Below are 6,975 nucleotides of genomic sequence, written 5' to 3'. Positions count from 1 at the left end.
GCTGCGAGCCTGGTGTTTGCAGATCTTTAGAGAATTTAAGGAAGAATGGGGAAGAGTTTGTGAGATGAATTGCATTGAGTAGCGGAAAAAGATGAAAGGATGGATGACATAAACCTCAGAGAGAGAGAAAGAGTAAAAGAGAAAGAGAGAAGTGGGAGGGGGCTTCACAAAAGGACGATGAAGGAGCAGCAAGGAGAAACAACCTGAATTCCCATTAACTCTGAGATATCTAAGAATGTCTTTAGGCTTTCCAGGCTAAATAGTCTCACAGAAATTTCACTCTTGCTGTTGCAGACTAAGCTAGTCCCCTGGAGCATGATCAAGGCAGGGCAGCTGGCAGGGTGAAGCCAAAACAGTGGGAACCTGGCATGGAATAAGAGTAGGAACTGAGACGCTATACTAAAAGTTATAAGTATAGTTAGAATGATGTTAGGGACAGAACTAATGGAAAGGCAGAGGGAACAAAAAGGAGGGAGAACTTGGACTTCTCTGACTTAGGGTAGGCCTTGGTGACTTTAGATATGCAGGTAAAGAAAGGAAAATGCTTCATGTATTCTCTCCTGGAATACCTAAAATTTCGAGCTACAGCACACATGTAGGGGAAAAACTAATGGTACCACCATTAAAAAAGATGAGAAATAGGGAAGTGACTTAAACAGTGGGAAAGAGAAGTTCCCAAATGGCTACAGATAAGCCACGTGTGCCTAATTAAGAGTTGACTGCATATCTTAAGGGGAATTCCCTTTTCTCTTTCTCTCTTTTTCTGATTGTGACCATACTTTTCCTATCCTCTACGAGAAATAGTCTTTGCAGTTCTCCAGAGGTATTGTACTATTTCATTCACTTATGCTTTGCATATGTTTTTCTACCTGGAATGCCTTTCCTTCTACCCAGTCCCCCAAACTCCACCCCATTACAATTATCTTTCTAATTCCTTATCATTTTTCTTCCTTATCATTTTTCAGGAGTCAATTTGAATTTTATTTCCTCTCGTAAAGCTTTCCTAAATCTCTGGTGTGATTTACTTTATGGCCACATAGAGCTCCAGGCAGATAACTCACCCATTTGTGCGTGTCTATGCATGGTGCATGTGTGTACGTGTACATATTCATGTATATAATTATAATTATATTCCAAGTTGTTGATTTTCTTGTCTATTTATCCCCTCTGAACTGCAAATTCCTTGAGGAAAGGAACAGCATGTTATTTAACATTTAATTCTCATGCTTAGTACAATGGCTGGACAATAGGTGTTCAATAAATGTTGAATGAATGAATGAATGGTCCCCTACCAAAACATGCTCTTGTTGGGACCAGGCTACATATGTTATGCTTAAGTGCCTAGTCTAGTGTCTAGCTAGTAACAGTTATTTATATCATTAAGACATTTTATATACAGGTTACAGATTATACTCAAACTGACTTAAAAAAAAAATAAGGGAATTCATTGGTACACATTACTGAAAAGTCCAAAATGTATGTAGGTTCATGCATGGCTTGATCCAAGGTCAACAGACATTTATAATGCTTCCTCCAAAATGAAACAATCAGATATACATCTACCAAAATATGCACATGATCTATATGCTTAACACCAAAAAATGCTAATGAAAGAAATCAAAGAAGATTGAAATAAATGGAGAGACATACCATGTCCCTGGATTGGAAGACTCAACATAGTAATGTCAGTTATGCCTAACTTGATCTATGATTTAATGCACTTCCAATAAAAATCCCCAGTAGGACCTTTGTAGATACAGACAAACTGATTCTAAAATTTATTTGGAAAGGCAAAGGAAACAGAATAGCTAAAAAAATTTTTTGAAGAAGAACAAAGATGGAGAAATAATCCTACTCTATTTTAAGATTCACTATAAAACCGTAGTCTCCAAACCACTGTGGTATTGGCAAAGAGGTGGTCATATAACTCAATGGAGCCAAATAGAGAGTCCAGAAATAGGCTCACACAAATATGGCCAATTGCTTTTTTACAAAAGTGCCAAACAAATTAATGGAGAAAAAGTAGTCTTTTCAAAAATGGTGTTGCAACAATTGGACATTAATGTGCAAAAAAGTGAACCTTGACCTAAATCTCATACCTTATTTTAAAAGCCCTCAAAATATGTAAATGTAGAGCATAAAACTCTACTACACTCCGAAGAAAATGTAATAGAAAATCTTCATCACCTAGGGTCAGGCAAAGAGTACCTAGACATGATGCCAGAAGCATGATCCATTAAAGGAAAAATTATTAAATTTTTGTTCTTCACCAAAATTTTAAACTTTTGCTTTACGAAAGACCCAGTTGAGAGAATGATAAGAGAGGGTATGGTCTGGGAGAAATATTTGCAAATCACATATACAGCAAAGGACTTATATCTGGAATATATAAAGAATTTCAGCTCAGTAGAAATAAAACAAATAACCCAATAAAAAAAAAGCGGGGGTGGGGGTGTAGGTGAGAGGTAGGTGCTTTCGTGGAAGAGATGTGGGTCACGCCCGGCTGAAAAGTGAACCCACCACTGGAAGGATATTTACACAGTCATCGATGTTGCCTCCAATCCTGATATTCTCCAGGCAGCAGAAAGGGACCAGGTGAAAAAGGATCAGTTGATACAGGTGGCCATGAAATGCACTGAGGAATGACTCCAAATCGCTTTCTCCCACTCTTACCATATTACCAAGTTTAGAATAAAGGGAAGCATTCCAAGAATGAGACTGATTTCCCAGATTTAAGACAGAAAATGAGAAAGGAAAGGACTCTTGAACAGGTAAGAAACAGCACTGTGAGCGATACAGATGACTTTCCTCAACTTTTGCTGTCAAAGGACCAAATTTCAGACAAAGCAGGTGTCTGATACAGGAGTGTTCCAGCACTGAGATCCAGACAGTAATGAAGACTCCAACCTATGCATTAAAAATTGTGAACGATCAGAATGAGAAACCTCTGAAAATTGAATTGAGAGTTGAATTACCTGGTATTGATTCAATCTCTCTCTGTGACCTTAGTGTGTCTGAGGATGATTTATTGATCGAATTCTCTGAAAAATATAGCTCATATCTGAACCTTCCAGAATTGGTTGATACTGAAATGACCACAGAAAAATTTATCAAAGAAAAAGCTACACTGATCATCACCATACCACTGGTGTAAGACAAGAGCATCATGTTTTGGGTTTTCATGTGAATTGTAGAGGTTTCATTATAGTTCATCATAAATACCGATTTCATATTTTCTAAGGATTCCTTTTAATGGAATGAGATTTTTCTCTTCAGCTGCTTTATCTTTTTTTTTTAACCTACTTTGATTAGGCATCAATTTGTTTCTAAGTAACATGCAACAATGAGAAGACTCAAAAAACCTTTATTTTGAAGTCTTTAGTAAATTTTTTCATCAGGAATAAAAGCCTAAACTGTGCAAAAAAAATTTTTATTACCAGGATGGGTTGTAGTAATGAAAATTTCCTCCAGCAATAAAGATACAGGTCCAATGTAATAATATGCAAAACTATACTTCTAGGAACCTCTATAATCTATAAAACAGCTCTGCCAGGAGTCCAAGCTACCCAGTCAGAGCTTTTAATGCCAGATATGGATTTGTCTGCAGATTGAATACAAAGATACAATAACAGTAATTGGTTTTGCACATAAGACGTGAAATATATCCACCTCTAAAATGAATCAGAAAAAGGAGGTGACTTTGAAACAAGTGCCTTTCTCCTAAGAAAATGATCAGCAGTGCAGAAGTGAAGTACTTTCAACTTCCATTCATCTCTCATAAGTTGTCAAATGGTTTGTTCAGTACAAAAGTACCAGCTTTCCAATTCATATCCAAGCAAGCAATATGCCACATCAAACTTTTATTTTCTACATACAAAAGTTTCCTTGCAATTATTACTTTTAAAAGTCCTTATTAATTTAAAAGCTTATGAATTTTGGAAAGTAATATTGTATGTTATAAAAATAATTGATTTTACATTTAAAAACAAATATAATTTTATTCAGCCTGGAAGAAATGGGCAAAAGACTTGAACAGACACTGCTGCACCAAAGAAAATAGACAAATGACATGTAAACACACTAAAAGATATTCAACATCATTAGCTATTAAAAGCACAAGATGCAACTGCATACCTTTTAGAATGACAAATTTTAGAATGACAGAATGGCAAAAACAAAACAAAATCTTTGGAATGAGAGAAACAGAAAACCTAAAAGTGCTGACAGATGAGAAACAGCTGAAGTACATTGCTTATGGGAATGCAAAATGGTATAGACATTCTGAAAAATAGTTTGGTAGTTTCTTATAAAGTTAAATATACATTTACTGTATGACCTTGCAATCCCACTTCTGGGTATTTAGCCTAGAAATAAAAACCCATGTTCACACACACACCCTGTACAGGAATGTTTATAGGGGCTGTACTTGTGACAGCTTAAAAAAAAATAAAAAAGGAAACAACCCAAATGTATTTCAGCAAAACGAAAGCAACCCAAATGTTCATCAGCAATGAATGGATGGATCACATTCCATATGATAGAATATTATTCAGCAATAAAGAGGAACAAATTACTGATATGTGCAATAATATGGATGAATTTCATAGTTATTAGGCTGAGTGAAAGAAGCCAGATGCAAAAGAGTATATACTACATAATTCCATTTATTTGAAATTCTAGAAAAAGAAAAAGTTCAATAAGGTTGGTTGGTGGGTTGTGGATTTTTGCTGTGTTATTCCCAATTCTTTTCTGATTATGCTGGATTCTGTATACATCTTCTTAAAGTCATTAGTAGAAAGTATAATTTTACATTTGTATAGTGTGACCATTTACAAACATCACCCCACTTAATCTTCACGATGACCTTATGAAGTATATTAGGACAGAAATTATTACTTCCACTTCATAGAACAGGAACTAAGACTGCAGAGCAACTTATTAAGAGCTGAATTTTGGACTCAGCTACTCCTCTGTTATACTAGGTCTGTGTGGAAATCTTTTGGGAGGTTTCCTTTAACAAGTCAGGTGGCCTGATCCCAGCCCAGATCCCCTGCCCTTTGGAATCTACAGAAGGCATTTATTCAAAGGGGACATGAACTATATTAATAACAGTCAAGTTTTTGTTCAAAAAGCTGTCATACTATCATTGGTGTCCTGGAAGAAGAATAGAAGAGTAAAGGGCTGGGAATATTAATGGAGGATATACTGGGAGAAAACTTCCTAACCTTTGTAAAAGACATAAATATGCAAATCAAAGAAGACCAATGAACTCCAAACAGAATAAATCCAAATAGGCTAGCCCCAAGACACATACTAATCAGTCTGTCAAATGTTGAAAAGAAGCAGAAAACCCTGAAAGCAGCAAGAGAAAAGCAATCTACTTCATACAAAGGAAACCATAAAAGACTGAGTTTGTACTACTCAACTGGCACTATGGAGGCAAAAAGGCAATGGTATGATATATGTATGATCCTGAAAGAGAAAGACTTCTAGCCAAGAATTCTGTACCCAGCCAAATTGTCCTTCAGTTTGAGGAAGAGATTAAAATTTCCACAGACAAACAAAGGTGGAGAGAATATATTAAGAAGAGACCAGCTTTACAAGAAATACTAAAGGGAGTTCTGCCAGCTGAAAAAAAAAGACAGGAGAGGAAGGTCTGGAGGAGGGCACAGAATTGAAGAGTACCAGTAAGGGTAACTTAAAGGATAAAAAGAGAAAGAGGGAAAAGAATATACAGAGCTGACAAAAAAATCCAAAGGATAAGATGGTATATTCAAGAAATGCCTTTACAATAATGAATTTGAATGTTAATAGAATAAATTTACCAATTTAAAGATACAGATTGGCAGAATGGATTAAGAAACATAATCCAGCTATATGCTGCTTACAAGAGACTTATCTTAGACACAAGGATACAAATAAATTGAAAGTGAAAGGATGGAAAAAGATGTTCCACCCAATCAAACCAAAAGAAAGCAGGAGTAGCTATACTAATATCAGACAAAATAGACTTTAAATGTAAAGACATTGTAAGAGACAAAGAAGGACAATATATATTAGTAAAAGGGATAATTAACCAGGAAGAAATAACAATCATAAATGTCTATGCTCCCAATTAAGGAGCTCCAAAGTACATGAGACAGACATTGGTAAAACTGAAAGGAGTGATAGATGTTTCAACAATAATAGTAGGAGACTTCAATAACCATTCTCCTTTATAATTAGAACAACCAGACAGAGGATCAACAAGGAAATAGAGAATTTAAACAATTTGATAAATGAATTGGACCTAGCAGACATACAGGTCATTACACCCCAAAATGCCAGGGCATACATTCTTCTCTAGTGCTCATGTAACATTCTCCAGGATAAATCATATGCTGAGGCACAAAATAGGTCTTTATAAATTTTAAAACATTGAAATTATTCAAAACACTTTCTCTGATTACAATGGAATTGAATCTGGAAATCAATAATCACCAAAGAACAAGGACTTTCACAAATATTTGGAGATTAAATGACACTCTTAAACAAAGAGGGGGTCAAAGAAGAAATTGCTAGAAAAATTGGTAGCTATCTGGAGACAAATGTAAACAAGAATGCAACATATCAGAACTTATGGGATGTGACAAAGGCTGTGCTGAGGGAGAAATTTATTGCCCTAAATGCCTGTATTTAAAAGCAAGAGAGCAATGCAACAGTGGTTCAGTGACAGAATTCTTGCCTGCCATGCTGGAGACCAGGTTCAATTCCCAGAGTCTTTCCATGCCAAAACAAAAACAAAAATGAAAACCAGCAAACTAACTCCAAAGCAAAAAAGGAAAAGAAGTAACAAAGATTAAAGCAGAGTTAAATGAAAGGGAGAACAATAGAAAGAATCAATAAAAACAAAAGTTGGTTTCTTGAGAAAATCAGTAAAATCAATGAGCCACTAGGGAGGCTGAAAATTTTTTTAAAAAAAGAAAGAGAGGATGC

The 6,975-nt window shown here is 35.5% G+C and overlaps 1 pseudogene; it reads left to right on the top strand.

Annotated features, from left to right (window-relative positions):
* The first annotated feature begins 521 nt into the window (after positions 1 to 521).
* LOC143651020 (PIH1 domain-containing protein 2-like) lies at positions 522 to 3,154 on the top strand (annotated as a pseudogene).
* The last annotated feature ends 3,821 nt before the right edge of the window (positions 3,155 to 6,975 follow it).

The sequence above is a fragment of the Tamandua tetradactyla genome, chromosome 11, assembly GCF_023851605.1.
Source record: "Tamandua tetradactyla isolate mTamTet1 chromosome 11, mTamTet1.pri, whole genome shotgun sequence".
Classification (NCBI taxonomy): Eukaryota; Metazoa; Chordata; class Mammalia; order Pilosa; family Myrmecophagidae; genus Tamandua; species Tamandua tetradactyla.
Note: the sequence above shows the minus strand (reverse complement) of the source record. Positions and strands in the feature narration are given on the sequence as shown.